Raw genomic sequence first — 19,085 nt, forward strand, 5'->3', positions numbered from 1 at the left:
GTAGAGCTTAGGGATATGGTTTAGTGGGGACTGTTAGCGTTAGGTGAGAGGTTGGACTCGATGATCTTGAGGTCTCTTCCAACCTAGAAATTCTGTGATTCTGTGAATCTGTGATAATTATTTATCTAAGTGAGAGTCAATTTAGCATTTATAATGAAGATAAACAGAGTAACTAAATATATACTATTTTATTCCCTCTCATTTTGCACATGGAAGAACAGGAAGTAAAAGTCAGAATTGAGAAAATTTGTGATCCCACTTGCATAACTAAACATTTAATTTCAATACCCCATGGTAGTTAAGTATCATTCACACTTATTTAGTCTGACTTCAAAGCAGACTCTGAACAGGAGATTTGCACAAGGTAAAAGCTATTGCACAAATTGCTTTTACAACATATGGTTGCAACAGGCAGACATGATCCTCAGTCATCAAGTATTTAACTTGCATTAGTTCACGCTTCAGAAACAAGTGTTAATATTTGACCAAACAATTCCAAATTAAATTAATATTAGCTTAGAAAATCTATTGTATTTCCATTACTTACTTCTAGAAGGAGGAGATAAGGGTGCACTCTGAAAATGTAACCAAACAATTTACTACAAGACAGTTGAAATATTTAACATTTGTGCAAACACAAAAAATAAGTAAGATTGCTCTTTGACACACCCAGAGCTGCTGGGTACACAGATGAAAAATCATTTAAGGAGGCAGAAGTGACAAAATTCTTAGCAGTAAACTAAATCAGACCTTTACATCAGCAAGGTAATGCTTTCCCATCCATCTTGAGACATAAAAATTCTGCCTTTTCTACCCAAATCTTGGTCTCACAATGATATATTTCTCTTTCATATTAGAGAAGTCGTCTTGCTCCATACTCCTACATTAAAAAACATAGTCCAAGACTCAGCTTGATAGTTCTCTCATTTACCCATCCAGACACCTCCTTTTCATATCTCTGTCTTCTGTCATTGTTCTAAATGTCAGCCCCCAATCCTGACTTTCAAAAATCCTATGCCTTCATTAATGAACAGTTAATCAAACAAACTCACTGAGGTTCCCTTGCATTGTTCCTATTACAATAACAGCCATACTGGTATAAATCACTTAAATGATAAATAAAATTAACAAATCCCAATGTAGCAGCCACCATATCCAATGCAGTAGCTACTGCAGTGCTGATGATATGCAGATGCTTAAGGAAGAGAACAATAAAAGCAGCTATGGCACTTTCCCTTTGTACTCTGCCAGACTGTGTTCAGAAGCTCCCTCAGTTTCAGTGTTTAGTAATTAACAATGGATTTTTCTTCCAAGAATTAGCCCAGTCTCCACTTGAAATTGCAAACTGTCAGCAGTTGCAATATCCTGTGAGGAGTTTTATGGCTTAATTACCCATTACTTGAAGAATGTACCCATTTTTTGTTGTTGTTTTTTTTTTTTCTGGACTTAGTTCCTACTTGCTTCATTTGATGCTCTCTGCTTCTCACACTGGAAAGATGGAGCACGTGATCCCTGTCTATTCTTTCCACACCTTGATGATGCTGGAGATCTCCACTATAGCCTCCATGGAATCATCTCGTTTTCAAAAGAATCCTGCTTTAGTCATTCCAAATACAGAAGCTTTTTCGTGCTTCTTAGTGCACCCGCTGACCTGAACCTTTTCCTGTTCAGCTACATCCTTTCTGAGATGGACCAAAACAGCACTTACTATTCAAGCATGAAGCACTGATTTATACAGTCACAAGGTTGTTCTCTGTTTTGCTCTCTCTTCCTTTCCAAGTAATTTGTGACCCTAAATTTGACTGTTCATTTTTGACAGTTACTGAGCGATTAGTTGACATTTCCTTGGAATTATTCATCATAAACCCTGAATCACATTACTTAACATTAATAGTCAGTTAGGAGTATATTTTTTGATATGTGAGTCTGTCATTGTTTATTCCCCTTTCTCTGTTCATTACTTTCCCTTGGAATAGCAGAGGCCTGGTTAGGTTGCATGGCAGTGAAATACACACTTTTCTATCACACAGGTGGGTGGTTGCAGTTTATCATGATCTGGCTAATGGTCTTCTAGTCTTGTGGAGTCAGCTCTCTTCCTAAATACCAATGCAGTTCTCATGGCAGTTTTGCAGCTTGCAACAAGTGACTGTGACTACAAAGCTAACAGTATAGAAAGCCATAAGAAGTAAATTTCTATATTAACTTTAGAGTCTCTTACTGCTGTGTGAATACAACAGCTCAAATTGTTTTCCCTTCCAGAACCACCCATACCTCCCAACTGATCTTAAGACAATCCAAGATGAAAAAGGATATGATTTACCAGACATTGTTTAATGCACACAAAATTGATGTGGAATGATTAACCTCTCTCTGCTTCTTTGAAACACAGGCGACATGATGTTTTGGATAATTTTTGGATAATATTTGGATAATAAGTTCCATGGCTCACACATTACTTGCTTGAGGAAGAAAAAAAAAAAAAAAGGACCTATTTCCTCATAATATTTTCTGTTTATTTCTATTTAGGACAACTATATAATGTGAGTAAATTTTAGCATATTTGTTGATCATGGCTAAGATATAGAAGGATTTATAAAGCGACCAAAAATTTGTGTAAATTCTTTCTTTTTTTTTTTTTTTTCAGTGTTTCTGCTCCATAACATTTTTGAAGCTTTGATATATAAGGTCTTCCAATATGAAATATGCCAAATTTGAAGAAATTACTGGAGAAATTCTACGTAGCCTATTTCTTCTACTTGATCATATGGCAGGCTAATGACAATGCCCAAGTGAGAGAGGATGTTGGTCGCTACATTCTCCATACTACTGGTCTCTCACTGAGTATGTTACACAGCATGTGTTAGAACCACTGTGTGGCATTCTGCCATATGCATCCCATGCACTACTAATGATGTTTATAACAGTGTAAGAAAGAATAAGTTAAGAAATGAGCTTCCAAATGAAGGTAAACCAGTTTATTTGTGTATTATTAAGGATTGAATAGAGTACTTCTGCATAGAGGCAAAAAGCACTATATAAATATTGCAAAATGTTTCACCCTCACAAAGAAGTATATGTGTTACAAATGTGGTCTCACATGATTTCGTGTTTGGACTTTGTACTAAAGGCATCCAGATGGTGTAGTAAGAGATTGTTCCAAAAAGCATAACTGGCATCCTTTCTGTCAGTGACAGCTTCCAGTTACTGCTAGTTGTTATTTCCTTACTCTTCAACAAACAGAGAAAATTTTGTGACAACACTGGAGAAAATTAGAATCTTTAAGAGTTTATGATATGGTAATCTTCACCTTTTTTATCCATCTGAGAATGTTCCCTTTGGAGTTACAGAGCAGTTGTCACTACATATTGCCCTTTTTTTACCTTCCCCTTTCATAAGAGCAGTTTCTAAATCTGTCTGCTCCCAAAGAGGTATTCTTTCAGTCAGGATAAGGAAAAAAATGGATAAGATTACACTCCTGGACATATATCCTTCTTTTTATTACATACCTTCATTGTAACTTCACTGGAATCATTATTATTGCCTCATAAAACATGGCAATGGCACCATTATTGCTTCTACTCTACAAATGTTGTAGATGTTGATAGCACAGAGAATAATGAAGACATAGACTCCAACACACTAAAATCAATTGAAATGCTTTTAAGTTAGCTGAAAAGCAAGCATGTAAATTATTACACCAGATATGGAGCAGTTTAAAAGCTGGCTACAAAACAGTGGAAGGTCATCCATCCATGTTCCTTTTTTTTTTTTTTTTGAACTTTTCCTTGGTAACTGAATTATGTTTTCAGTTGTATCAAACCAGAAGTTTTATTTGGAGTCTCACTTCAGTTTTTGAATAACTTCAGACCTTTAGGTCTGATTTTGTAAAGTTTTACAAATGTCTTAAAGGTAACAGATAAACAGTCTTAAATATAATATATAGTGCTGTTTTTTTTTTTTTTTTTCAACTTCTGAAAATAAGATTAATCTTTATAATGACTGGCAACAAAAAAAAAAAAATCAAAAATTATTTAACATACAACAGATTTGAGTGACTTGGTTCATATCAAATAACTCAGGTTATGTGATTTTTTTTGCTGTTGATTCACAACCTGGTGTGTATCCACAAAGACGATTAAGGAACTGGAGCATCTTTAAAAGGCTGAAAGAGCTGGGAATGCTTAGCCTGGGGAAGAGAAGGCTCAGAGGGGATCTTATAAATGCTGGAAGGTAGGGTATATATATACTTGAAGAGAGGGTGAAAAGAGGATTGAACTGGGCTCTTTTCAATGGTGCTCAGCACCAGGACAAGAGGCAATAGGCACAAACTGGATCATATGAGGTTCCCTCTATACAACAGGGAGCACTACTTTACTTTGAGTGTAATGGAGCACTGGCACTGGTTTCCTAGAGAGGTTGTTGAGAATCCCTCCTTGGAGAACTTCAAAAGCCCCTAGGACATGGTCCTTGGCATCCTGCTCTGGATGGCCTTGCTTGAATAGGAAGGTTGGACCAGATGGCCTACAGAGGTCCCTTTCAACCTCCCTGTCATGTGATTCTGTGACTCTGTGACTAGATCTAAACTTCCTGGCTTTTTCTATACCTTGGATTCTAGTATAGATATTATACCGTAATGCTGTGTAGTAAAAACACAACATTCAAGTTTAGGCTTACTAAGTTTGGCTTATTGATTCATTGAGCAAACTTTCCTTAAGTAGGACCACATATGAAATACGTCTTACTGTCAGTTTCATTGCCGTGTTCATTATGCTTGACAGGTTCTGCTTAATAATAATCCTCAACCAAAGTGGCAAAAGTTATAAAAAAATGAGAGCTTTGTTGGCAAAAGTATAAGATAATAACTGTACAATACTTATAACTGTGCATAACTCATTTCAGTGACATAATTTTTTAAGTTTTGGTTACATGATGTTTGCCACTGAAATAAGCTGTCTGCTACTCATAGGTGTTAACCAGGGCATGTACAGAATGTTCCACAAAAAAAAGCAGATTAATTTTGTTGAATCTTCAAAAAAAAGGAAAAAAAAAAAAAAAAAAAAAGCACAGACACAATTTTTTGTCTCTGAGCAACCTTTAAGTAATTGTGTTCAAACTTTTTTTATCTTTTTTATTTATTTATTTATTTATGTGCTGTTTAAATTAGAACAGGCTTCCTTCTTCTTTCATTAATTAAATATTGCAATTATTATTTTCCTAACCTTGAACACTATAAGTCTTATGGGTTAAAGCTTACCTGGTCTGCAACAGATAAGCTTTAGAGAAGCAGAAGAAGGAAACTGAATTCCTATTCTTGGAATGCAGGCTCTCATAAAGCACAGCCAAGCAAATACCTGATCATAGGAGATCCTGTTATGTGCTTCTACTAATTCATGTACAGGTTAGGTGTGACACTATGCTGCCTCAGCACTGTAAGGATCAGTTTGTCAGAAAATATGGAAACATGTTGTAGTTGCACCTGAGGCAAATCATGTTATGGAAAAGTAAGCCTTCCCTTTGGTAACTTTTCAGATTGTACCATGCTCCTGAATATATTTTAAAAGTGTTATCTATCACAGATGTCATCAAATAACTGCCATGTGATCTGTTCTGCAGACTCCATCCATTACTGCTTACTCGTAGCAAGAAAGGTTAAGAACGTATTCTGTTCTAGCAGGAGAACTTTATGGCATACCCTTTACTACAGTAACAGACGGGATATTTTTAGTTACGCTGCAAGGCAGAACAATGTGCTGTTGGAAAACCAGTCAGATATATTGTAGGATGTTGCTATTCTTACTCAAAAATTACATTAATTTTATTAGTTCTTTGTTCCATGAGTCGTACCACTAAACATGATGAAATCACACCTATGCTAAAGTGCTCCTCAGCATGAGTATGAGAATCTGGACCCAATTTCTTCCATCTGCTATTTCAGTGCTTCAGCTTATGAAGTGTACATAACAATTGAGAAGACTTCAGCAAAACATGAGTTAGAAAACAGTAACAATCAAGGGCTTTTGAAGGAGATGACATTAATTTATCCTCTGAAAGAGGTAAAAGTCACTGTTTGGCTGACACACAACAAAATATTTTCTCTAATCAAATGCACCTGTTTTGTCTCTTACCAAATTAGGCTGTCAGATTTAATCTTTTGGGAAAGTTATATGTATTGGCAGTGAACTAATGTTCTCATCACTTAATAAGGGTCAGGCCTTTTTATTTAACTGACGCTATTTATCGGATTCTGTAGATGTTCATCCACATTCTAACGTGCACTTGAGTGACAGCTTTACTTACACTTGCCATTAGCTTATACAGTTGTACAATAAAAACATTACATTTTTATACTGATTCACTGAATAAGGAAATGAAGTCTTGAATATGTCATCTATTCATTATTTTGGTCTGACTAAAGCAAACTGAACAATGCATAAGTTTGAATACAACACACAGACTTTTCAAAATAACAATTTTCATGAAAATAGGAAGTTTTTCTTCCTGTAGTTTTTCACTCAGGAAAAAAAAAAAAAAAAAGCTATTTTTTTTCCCACAGTCACCATATCAGGCAATTTCATTCATGCTTATAGAGATGTATTTTTGTAAAATCAATATATACTTGCATCCATCACAGGCTAAGATAATCACCCGGAATGAAGAAACTACCTCACAAATATTTATCTTCTGATTTATGCTTATGTCTTTAAAGCCCAGTAATATGAAGATAAAAGCTTCACTCTTATTGTTAGAAAAGGCTGTAAATCATGAGAGATTAAGTGTACAATTTTGACAGATTAACTAGGATTAATTCCTAGTCTTCAATGACACTACATATTGTTAAATCTAAATGTATGTTTGTGTTAAAAAATAATTTTGCTTCTCATAGTATTTGTGGTAACTATTAACCATCAAGTCTCTGTGAACTAGACTGCGGACAAAAACAGTGATGCTAGAGAAAGGACAAAATATTACACATACGAGCAGCTTTTCTCTTTGCTTTCAGGAACATCCTTATTCCACGAGAAATAAAGAAATACATTTGCTGGGTTGGTTATTTGTTTATTTATGTTGTTCTAGTAGCAAATAATACTTTTGGAAATGCAATTAGTGTGAAGTCAGTGGAAGTTTACTGAGCAAAGACTTTTAGGATAGAAGTATAATTTGTGATTACTTGAGCTACATATTTCTCGAATTTATAAACCCCACATTGTACCAAGCATATATTAGACAGTGCTATTCACATACTGTTAATTACTATGCAAGTCACCTGGAAATGACTAGCATAAATATAATTATTTCTTAAAATGAAACTGCATTTAAAATGTGTCTAATTTTATTTTATTTATTTATTTTTAAAGTAGTTCAAGACATATGTCTCCATATAATGTATTTTCAGCTTTCATTTTGTGACTTTCTAATCAAATCACTTACTTGTGTATAGAAGCTGTCCCTTGAAGCAAAGCCTGATTCACTCAGTTCCACTCAAAAGCATGCTATCATTCTTCATCACATGCTGTAGATGCTGGCATTTGTCCCCTAATAAAGTCAGTCTCAAACAATCTGGAAAGGCCTATTTTAATTAAGACTGGCCAAAAACAAACAAACAAACAAACAAAAAAAAAAACCACAGCGACGACTTCAACAACAACAACAAAAATCTTCCCCATGTCTCCCTTGTCTCCCTCCACATACCAAGAGTACCAACACCATGAGGAAAGACTCAGTAAGTGTATTTCTAAAATCAGATCTTTTTGGTGTGGGTGTGTAGATACTTTCTTTCACTGATAAAGAAATGTACAGGAATCAAACCCACAACCTTGGCATTATTAGCCCCACACACTTACCAACTAAGCTAACTAGCCCTATAGTACTGCATGTTCTTCCTCTGTTACTAGTGTGTATTTTCTATTGACATTTTATGTATCACAGGTTCTCAGGTTGCTTAGGAGAAACTGTTAAATGCTTTACGTGGGGCATAATGTACTTCATAGAGAGGCATTTGTCTTTTATATACCTGTAAGACATCACATGATCATTTGTATTACAGTATCAAAAACACTCATGAAAATTATGTAAGTGGGCACTGGAAGTATATATAAGATGCAAAACAAATACTCTTTTAAGGGAAAGAGACAAGTTAAACATTTTTAAATCTGAATAGAAATGAACTTCAGAGGTACATCAAAATTTATAGCTGGATCAACATTTTCCAGGGATACAACTTCTATTAAGACATAAAAATACTGTTTATAGTCACAATGTTTCTATTTCAAATAATCAAAATTCCTATTTTTATACAAATTTTGCAGATTAAAGTTCTCTAGCAGAGCATTTGATACTGTTTCCTACATCATTCTCCTGGAGAAACTGGCCTCTCATCTCTCGGATAGATGTGCTGTTTGCTGGAGAAACAACTGGCTGGATGGCTGGCTCCAGAAGGTCCCTGTGAATAGAATTAAATCCAGTTGGCAGCCGGTCACAGGTGGTGTTCTCCGAGGCTCAGAATTGGGGCCAATTCTCTTTAATATCCTTATCAATGATATTGATGCATTATCAATATCTTATCAAGATATCAATAAATATCAATGATATGATGATGATCGAGTGCACCCTCAGTAAATCTGCAGACAACACCAAGTTGGTCAGGAATGTTGATCTGCCTGAGGGTAGGAAGGCTGTGCAGAGGGATCTGGATAGGCTGGATGGATGAGCTGAGGACAGTCTCATGGCATTTAGCAAGGTTTGGTGCCAGGTCCTGCATTGGGGCACAACCACCCCATGCAGCGCTACAGGCAGAGTAGGAACAGACACGCTTCCAGACAGGAAGAGTGTCTGGAAAGCTACCCAGCAGAAAAGGAGCTGTGGGTGCTGGTTGACAGGCGACTGAATGTGAGCTAGCAGTGAGCTCAAGTGGCTAAGAAGGTAAATGACATCCTGGCTTGTATCAGGAATCTCATGGCCAGCAGGACCAGAGAAGTGGTTTTCCCATTAGGGAACAGGACTGATGAGGCCTCACCTTGAGTCCTGTGTTCAGTTTTGGGCCCCTCACTACCAGAAGAACATTGAGTTGCTCGTGCATGCACAGAGAAGAGCAATGAAGCTGTTGAAGGGACTAGACAACAAGAGTTATGATGAGCAGCTGAGGGAATTTGTTTCTTTAGTCTGGAGAAATGGAGGCTGAGTGGAAACCTCATTGCTCTCTACAACTACCTGAAAGTACACTGCAGTGAGGAGGGTGTCGGTTTCTTTTCTCAGGTGACAAGGGATAGGACATGAGAAAATGGCCTCTAGTTGCACCAGGGAAAGTTTAGATTAGATGTCAAAAGAATATATTCATGGAAAGGGTGGTTAGGAATTGGAACTGGCTGCCCAGAGAAGGGATAGAGTCCCCACCCCTGGAGGTGTTTAAGAGACACGTGGATGTGGCACTTAGGGACATGGTTTAGTGGTGGACTTGGTAGAGTTAGGTGATAGAGCTGATGATCTTGAAGGTCTTTTCTTCCCTAAATGATTCTATGATTCTAAAACTATTAAATGAGTTGTCTTTGCAGATATACATGCAAATATTCACATGCTTTATAAACTTAGGCATACAGACTGTGTGTCTGAGGTGCAAGCCTGTATTCCAAATACAATCAAAAAGTCATGCTAATGGGGCTTCTAATTCAGACACATACAGTAGATGCCTTATAGTGGACATTAGGAATAACACCCATGCCAGCAATGGGGATGTTTTTCAAGTAGATTCTATGTAGAAAAATAGCAGAATATGACTTAAAACAAATCTAATTTGTATCAGGCCTAGGTTAGTCTGTACTAAACTATAATATAGGCACAGTATTTAAAATAAATAAACAATCAAACAAATAAATAAATAAAAATAAAACCTAAATACAACAATACATTACCTAAAGTAACTACATTAGAAATTGCTTAAAATGTGTCAAGACTAATGGTTTTTTCCTTAAGAATACTACAAATGTTCTGAAAGTTGCATTAAAAATTGATCAGCTGTTAAGAATCCTTATGAATACTTGCCTTTGTGCTTTAACCTGTGAGGAGCTCAGCAGTTTCTTGAAAGTGCTGTTACTTTTACTAAATCAGGTCTAGAATATATAGTGCTTCATAAAAACCATAGTTTTAAAAATGTTTCAAACTCAATATCAGATAAATTAACTTATACCTGGTTTATTCCATTATTCTAAGCCATCCAATGAAAAATATGCTTTGCATGACAAAATGATTTTTGATCTGTTCACACAGGAAGTTATATTGCTTGCCATTCTCCACACAGGTAGATGCTTTGAAAAACATTCTGTACACTTGAATTACTCTACAAGGAACAACATATAGCCAAGTAAATAAAGATAACTCAAATGCAACTATTTACTAACACTGCATTGTAGTAATAATCTTTTTGATGGTTTGTTAATACTTATTAAGCTTTAGGAGAAGTTCAGTATATTAACTTAAAGTGCTTTTTCTGAGAATACTCATGCAAACAAAACACTCTGTTCATATAAAGCAAACACAAAAGACAAATTCACAGAGTAAAAATGAATTAAATTCCAAGGTAGAGGAGCAGTCCTATAAGTTTTGCAATTATTGAATTCTGTTACAAATTTATCTTTTGCAGCTGCTGATTAATGCTTCTTTACATAGTCACTGGAATACCCTGTGTTTTAAATTCACAGAGGACTGACCCAAGTATAAATACACTTAATTTCAGTCACTAAGTCACTAAGTAAAGCTCAGACAGCTTAATTTGCAGTCTTTGCACAATGAATTTAATATTACTAGGTAAAGACGGAAGGGGAAGAACAGCATTTTTAGCCCCATCCCACCATTGATAGATTTAGTCAGACCACCACTTCAGTCCATCTATACAATTTACTTCTGGAGTTTTATTGACAGCAATCTATTTTCTGTATCTAGTGCCACCAACTGTATTTAGTGGAATGTAATTTCAGTTCTAGTTTAGCTATGTTGTATATGGTTTCCATATACCTTTCTATACCTTTCTACCTTGGATGAAATAGTTTTTCTTGGTGGTGGTGGTGTTTCTGTTTGTTTGTTTGTTTGTTTTTAATCAGCACAGGGAAGAAATTTCTACAAATCATCTTAGGTATTGGTAAGGAATATGGTGGGAGCAAAGTATATGAAGGAGAAGAAAATGAAGAAGTGGAGTTTGGACAATGTGACTGGAAATAAATATGAAAGAAAGGTCTGGAAGGCAAGTGAGTGGTATTCATGGATAAATATGGACTGACTGTGTATAAATAACTGAGATTTCCTCTCCAGGTGCCTACCTGTCCTTGTCAAACTATGTTTTTGCCATGACAGTACTATGGTCAGAGAGAGAACTCCAGGACACAAAGTACAAAGATTTAAAGGAATATGTTGCTGAAAACACCAATGGAAAATTAGAGGTATTTAAAATTTTTTTTGCTCTGTTTTTTAAAGTTTTCAGAAAATATCTGTCTAGTTATTTAGCACACAATAACATGCAGTAATCACTTAGGCAACTTAATTTTCCAAAATATGATATATACCACTTAATTCTTCACAATCTAAGATATAGCAGCTGGAAAGATAAATAATACATTCCTTGAATAGATATAGATATATATTTTTAATAAAATCAGTTTAAAACATGGCTCATCTCTCATCCTTAGATTTTCTTCTGTGCAACCTTATGGGAAGTACTGAACAACTAGACAAGTAGTGAGTGCTATTGTGACAACTGTGTCACATTTGCCATCACAATACACTTTTCAGAAACCCAATGTTAACAATGGAAAGTTTTCAGGAAGGAGTTTGTTATTTTATGTTTGATACTGCATTCTGTGAATTATATTGATGTTTATTTCCAGCTCCTTTTATAGACCAGCTGATAAAATCTTCTGTTAATAAAATTCTGTGGCTCTCTACAGAGTACTGTGCTTGTGCCTGAATTCTGCTTGCAAGTAAACTCTGTATCTCCAGAAAACCACACTTGAAATTAACAAGGCAAGAGGTGAACAAATAATCATGGTCCTCCACCATAATAAACTCCTAAGAGCATTTTACTATGATTCTTTCTGCCTTCTGCTAAGAGTTGTGTATGGAAGCTACCGTCTTGAAAGTACTCATTTGTCATATACTAATTGTTTATTCTTGAGCAAATCTATGCCCACATCCATACTCAGATCAAAAATAAATAATAATAAAATTAATCATGGCATTAGAATAAATATGTTTACTGTATTTATGGGAAAGAGGATAGGATAGGATAGGATAGGATAGGATAGGATAGGATAGGATAGGATAGGATAGGATAGGATAGGATAGGATAGGAAAGGATAGGATAGTTCAATTGAAAGGGACCTCCAAAGATTATCTAGTCTGACTGCCTGTCCTCTTCATGTATAACCAAAAGTTAAGGCATTGAGGGTGTTGTCCAAATGCCTCTTGAACACTGACAGACATAGGGCATCAGTCACCTCACCAGGAAGCATGTTCCAGTGTTTAACCACCCTCACGGTAAAGACATTTTTCCTATATCCAGTCTGACCCTCCCCTGGCACAGCTTTTTGCTGATCCTGCCCGTCCTGCCATTGGTGACAAGAGCAGAGACTGGCACCTCCCTCTGTGCTTCCCCTCCTCAGGAAGTTGCAGAGAGCCACAGGGTCACCTCTCAGCCTCCTCTTCTCCAGAGGAGACAACTCAAGTGTCCTCAGCCTCTCCTCACAGGGCATGTCTTCCAGACCTTGTACTAGCTGTGTTGCCCTCCTCTGGATATTTTTAAGGTCCTTAACATCCTTTTTGTATTAAGGAGACCAGAGCTGTATAGAGGTGAGGTCACACCAACAATAAATACAGCAGGAGAATCACCTCTTTTGACCAGCTGGCTGTGCTGTGTTTAATGCACCCCAAAACTCAGTTTGTCCCTTGGCTGCCAGGGCATGCTGCTGGTTCACACTGAGCTGGCTGTCAGCCAGCATCCCCAGGTCCCCAGGCTGAGCTACTCCCCAGCCACTCATCTTCCAGGCTGTGCCTGTACCCAGCATGTACATTATTACAGGTGCAGAACCCAGCTTTTAACCCTTGCTGAATTTCATGCCATTGCTGATTGTCCTATGCTCTAGTCTATATAGATCTCTCTGCAAAGCCTCTTGTCCCTCCTGGGAGCCAACAGCACCTCACAGTTTAGTGTCACTGGCAAATTCACTGAAGATGCATTCCACTCCATATCATTGGTAAAAATGTTAAACAGTTCTTGCCCTAGAATTGAGCCCTGGGTAACACCACTGATGACCAGCCAGCAGCCAGAGGTAACTCCATTCACTACAGCACTTTGAGCTCTACCGTTGAGCATAGCATGAACTGGTTTATCTCACAGTTGGACAATATATCCAGAAGGATGCTGTGAGGGATATTATCCAAGGCCTTCCTTACTAAGATCCAGAAAGATTAAGTCTGCTGCCTTCCCTTCATCTACCAAGCAGGTGACTTTGTAACAGAAGACGATCAGATTACCAAGGCAGAACCTCCCCTTCAATGTTGACTATGCCTGGGAATAGCTTTGTTCTTTAACTGTCTTCCACTGTCCCTCACTTCTCCATAACTTTTCCAGGGACTGAGGTTAGATTAACAGGTCTGTAGTTTCCTGGGTCTTCTCTCATGTCCTTCCTGTAGACTGGAATAACACTGGCTAGCTTCCAGTCAGCAGGGACTTCCTCAGACCGGCAAATTGTTGAGAGGGGTCCAGCTATAACACCCACTAACTCCTTCATTACTCTGCAGTGAATCCTGCCAGGCCCCATGAACTTACAAACATCCAATTAATATAACTATTCCCTTACAATTTCAGTGGCTACAAATGAAAAGTCATTGCTCCCCAAGTCATGGTCAACTCAGAAGACCAGGCAACCCAAGATTTATCATTAATATTAAAAACTGAGGCAAAAAAAAGGCATTAAATTCCTCTGCCTTTTTCTCATCCTTATTTGTTAGGTGACCATCTTCATAAAGTATTAGTCCAATGTTTTCCTTAGACCTCCTGTTGACATACTTTGAAGACTTTTTTGTTGTCTGACACCACAGTGGCCAATCTTAGTTCAAGCTGTGCTTTGCCTTTTCTTGCTTTCTCCGTGTAAACTGCAAAGAAGGCAATGGTCTGAACTGGAGGACAGTCTTGTTCCTGGTATAATGAAGCCCAGACTTTACATGATGCAGTTGTCTTAACTAAGACTCCTATCTGAGAAAGATTCTGGGGTTTGGTTCAATGCTCATGTAGGTTTATAGACTTTTCAGCAACAAGTAAAGTTCCCTAACAGTACAGTAAAATTAAAAAAAAAAAAAAAGTAAAAAAAAAAAAAAAAGTATGTATGAAGAATTGTTCTATAAGCATTTAAACATTTCACATTCATTTTACTACAGGCTTAAAATATACAACAAATAGCAGAAGACAATTCTGATTAATATGAAACAAGTTGTCAAAGGTACAGAATCAGGTATATGCATTTTTGCTTCATATAAAAATATTTTAGAGCTGCAGTCATTCATAGCAGTATTAGGTTAATGTGATTCTAGTTGAGTAGGAATAGCTCCATTAACTCCAGTTCTAAATACTGTAGTGTTGCTTGAAATGTATATCAATATAAAAGAGAAACATCTGTCTCACAATGTAAGTATTCTATAATTATTTTTATTTATTTTGACCTGAACAAAATAGCCTTACCAAAGTGATTTTGCATGTTATGTGATTGACATAACTCACCTTCCATTTTTGTATTCATGCTGAATATTTCTGTCAGATATAAAGGAGACAGTCCATGATGCTGTCGCCTTTCTTTGCCCCAGAGACATATTGCCAGCTCATGTTAAACTCGGTTTCTACCAGGATCCCCAGGTCCTTCTCTGCAAAACTGCTTTCCATCTGATTTCTCCCTAACATGTACTGGTGCAGAGAGTTGTTCCTCCCCATAGGCAGGACTTGACAATTCCCTTTGTTGAGGTCAGGTCAGCTCATTACTCCACCTTGTTGAGTGGTAGCTCACCCATCTGGTATACCAGCCACTCAAAATTCTGTATAAATTCCAAACCTGAGATACACTTGGTCCAACCATGCAGGTCATTATAAAGAGATTAAACATTAAGTGATCCAGTATTGGCCCATGGGGTACACTATTAGTGACTGGCCTCCAGCTGGGCTCTGAGACCAGTTTTCAGTTCTATTCACTACCTGACCTGTATTTTCATCAGCTTGCCTATAACGATGTTATGGGAGACAGGGTCAAAAGCCTAACTAAATCCACAGTAAATGACATCCACTGCTCTCCCCTCATCTATCAAGCCAGTCATCACATTTTAGAAGGTGATCAGGTTGGATAAGTGTGATCTCCCCTTCAAAAATCCATTCTGACTACTGACAATCACTTTCTTGTCTTTTCTGTGCCTCAAAATGGTTTCCAGGATTATTTGTTCCATCACCTTCCCTGGCATTGACATGAGGCTGATTGACTAGTAGTTCCCCCAGTCCTTCTTCTTGCCTTTCTGGAAGGCAGGAGTGACATTTGCTTTTTTCCAGTTCTCAAGAACCTCTCCTGATGTCCATGACTTTTCAAAAATAACTGAGTGGTGTTGCAATGACACTAGCCAGCTTCCATTGCACCTACAGATGCATCCCATCAGGCTCCATGGCTTGCGTTTTTTTTTTTGCAATTTGTTTAAATGTTCCCTAATCTAACCCTCCATTACCAAAGCTAAGTCTTTCTTGCTCCATACCGTCTAGTCTCAGGGACCTGAGATTACTGAAGGAGAAAGTGATCTTGAAAATCAATGATCTCTCCTGGATCTCTTTTCTCTCCAAGATTGTATCTCACGTAATTCTTGCAGGCAGATGCCTGAACAGGCTAAAGTCTGCTGTATTAAAGTCCATTTTTTATGATCCTGCTTTTTACCTTGTTTCTAATTAACAGGATTCTGAATTCCACCATTTCATGCCCATTCCAGCCAAGGCTGCCCCCCAGTCTTCACATCTATCTCCACAAATCAAGATGATACTTACGCTTTTCATAGCTCAATAAAAGCTATATCTATCTTATTTTAAAATGTTATTTTAAAAGTGCTAAGTTTTGTAGTAAAATGGTCTTCATGTTGGCAAACTGTTTGAGAGTTGAGCATTATAAATTTCACTTCCTGACTTTTTTGGAGACTATGATAAATGGTACAACTTAAATTTTGCACAAGATCAGATGTCAAAGTATATCCTATTTGTGCAGAACAAAATGAAGAATTTTGACTTAGTTTAGAAGGCATTTAAACATTGATAACAAAGCATTTTATTTTTAGTTTTCAGAAGTATTAAGTATTTACATTGCACATTTGGATTCTCTTTGAATATGATACTAGTAATTTGGATTGATAGATTGACCTTCGGACAAATTGGGGAACAAGCACAAACACTTCAATTAAATGTCTAACATTAACATAACAACATAACAATAGAAAATGCTAAATCAAGGACAAAAAAAATCATCACAGTTTAAGCAGAAAGCAAAACTAATAGTTTAAAGGAAGTCTATATTTAGAAAAGTAAGCTTGTTGCTTTCAACATGTCTTTATCATTGCCTTTTCTTTTCTTTTCTTTTCTTTTCTTTTCTTTTCTTTTCTTTTCTTTTCTTTTCTTTTCTTTTCTTTTCTTTTCTTTTCTTTTCTTTTCTTTTCTTTTCTTTTCTTTTCATATTATTATTTAGTTGACTGGAGACCTGACTTTGCAGTGATTTGCAACTGAAAAATACATTGCAGAATTAAGACACCTAGATCCTGCAAGATCTAGGTAGAAACAGTGAACTCATTTATATTTATCAAGCTACAGTAGGAAATCAAAAGTTAAATGGTCATTTATATATTGCAGCATCTCATGCTCAAGTTAGATCAACATGAAATATTTGTTACCTCTGATGACAGCTCACATATATAATAAAGTAAATGAGAGCAGGTGAAATTTCAGTTTACTTGAAACAAAAAATAAATAAATAAAAAAAATAAAAAATGGATGGGCAAAGCTACACCAAATTATATATTCAAAAAATGTGATCAGTCTCCAGTTCTTTCTAAATTTTGCTGCTAACCTTATCAACAAAGAACTGCAGCTGTAATATTAATGATGTAAGGGACATACAGCTGAGGCAGCAAATTATATATAATCACATATTCTCTTTGAAATATGGCCATGAATAAAATCTGGTCGTATAAAGATAAATGTATTTTGTCACTGAGGTGGATCTTTTCAAAACCCCAATGCCTATATATCTACATTTTAAAATACGCATATTTGATATCTGCACTAAAGCCATTTCTTTCTTTCTTTCTTTCTTTCTTTCTTTCTTTCTTTCTTTCTTTCTTTCTTTCTTTCTTTCTTTCTTTCTTTCTTTCTTTCTTTCTTTCTCTCTCTCTCTCTCTCTCTTTCTTTCTCCCTTCCTTCCTTCCTTCCTTCCTTCCTTCCTTCCTTCCTTCCTTCCTTCCTTCCTTCCTTCCTTCCTTCCTTCCTTCCTTCCTTTCCTTTCCTTTCCTTTCCTTTCCTTTCCTTTCCTTTCCTTTCCTTTCCTTTCCTTTCCTTTCCTTTCTCTCTCTTTCTCTCTCTTTCTCTCTCTTTCTCTCTCTTTCTCTCTCTTTCTCTCTCTCTCTCTCTCTCAAAATTTCAAGTCAGGGTTTTGTGTTTGTGTACCTCTAAAAGTATTATGAGTATTCATTTAAAAGTTATTTAGAATTGCTAACATAGAGGAGTGGTAGAATTAATGGACTCACAGTGTAAATGCTTTCTGCCAGCTCTTTATTTGTAAGTATTCTGAAACTACACTCTTCATCACAGAGAAAGTTAGAAATCAAGTAGCAGTACTGACAAATTCAATAAAGAAAAAAAAAAAAAATCAATAAATTTCCTGTACAGAGTACAAAATATATCCTGGCTTTGTAGAATAAATATTACTGTCAATAAATGTTTGTTTAAGCAGCATAATATTTCCATGCTTTCATTACAGAAAACCCACACTCGGTAAACTTTAATAAAATAATGTGAATTTGTATATAAACAAGGATGTTAGTGAGGTTTGAATAAGCAAAGAGGTGCTGGATGTTCAGATAAGAAATCTGTATGTTTTTGATTATGATAATTTCCTCATTTTTTTTTCCAATTAAATAAATACCATAAAAGGTTTATGCCATCTATTACTGTGTCAATTCCACAGTCTTACCTCATAAATTTTAAATGTCACTGAGACTAATATGAAAGCCCTGAACTTATATTGTAGTTAAGGCTGAATACTATGAATGTGTGCAGTTCCAAAAAAAAAAAACAGCTTTATTATACACAAGGAGGGAATATTTTATCTTTAAATTTTGTTTGATTGTAGGCCTATGTGGTGAATGACTCCATAGCAAAAAGTGTAGTCTCCAATCTGAGGTCTTGTACTGTCACTGTCCTCTGGATTATAGTTGTGTGGTACAATGTAGAGATACCCATTTTAACTCTAAAAAATTTGGTGTAGACAGAAGACTGTTGGCCTAAAGAATATTTTTGCATAAAAAAAGTATCTCTTTAAGCTACTGTATTTTATACCATTGGGTTTCTATCACAACCTGCCAATTCTTCACTCTAGAGGACTAGAGCTTCTGCGTAGTTAAGGTCTACTGAGAAGAGTTGGCAGCTGGATGAGTTCTCCTTTAATACCAGATGAATCTTTCGTGTCTTCCTTCCATTCTTCCTAGTCTCCTTTGACTCTTTGTTCCTACCAGCTACCCATGGTTTCCATGCACAGTATATCCTATGTATTAGAAGCTGGTTCCAGGGTCTGCTGGTATTTGAGAAAGCATGTGGGATAGTAGACAAATTCATTTGCACCAAACACAAAACAGTTCTCGCTGACATTGTACTCCACTCATTTCAAAGCACATTCTCTGTTTCATTAGGAATGAAAGTTGCTTGCCTTTTTTTTTTTTTTTTTTTTTTTTTTCTTTCCTCTTCCTCTCAGGATTTCCTTTTGTGTCTCTAGCAAGTACAAAAAGAGTATATGGGGGGGGAAGAAAATGAAACTATATATGTT

The sequence above is a fragment of the Aythya fuligula genome, chromosome 2 (assembly GCF_009819795.1).
Source record: "Aythya fuligula isolate bAytFul2 chromosome 2, bAytFul2.pri, whole genome shotgun sequence".
In the NCBI taxonomy this organism is placed as follows: domain Eukaryota; kingdom Metazoa; phylum Chordata; class Aves; order Anseriformes; family Anatidae; genus Aythya; species Aythya fuligula.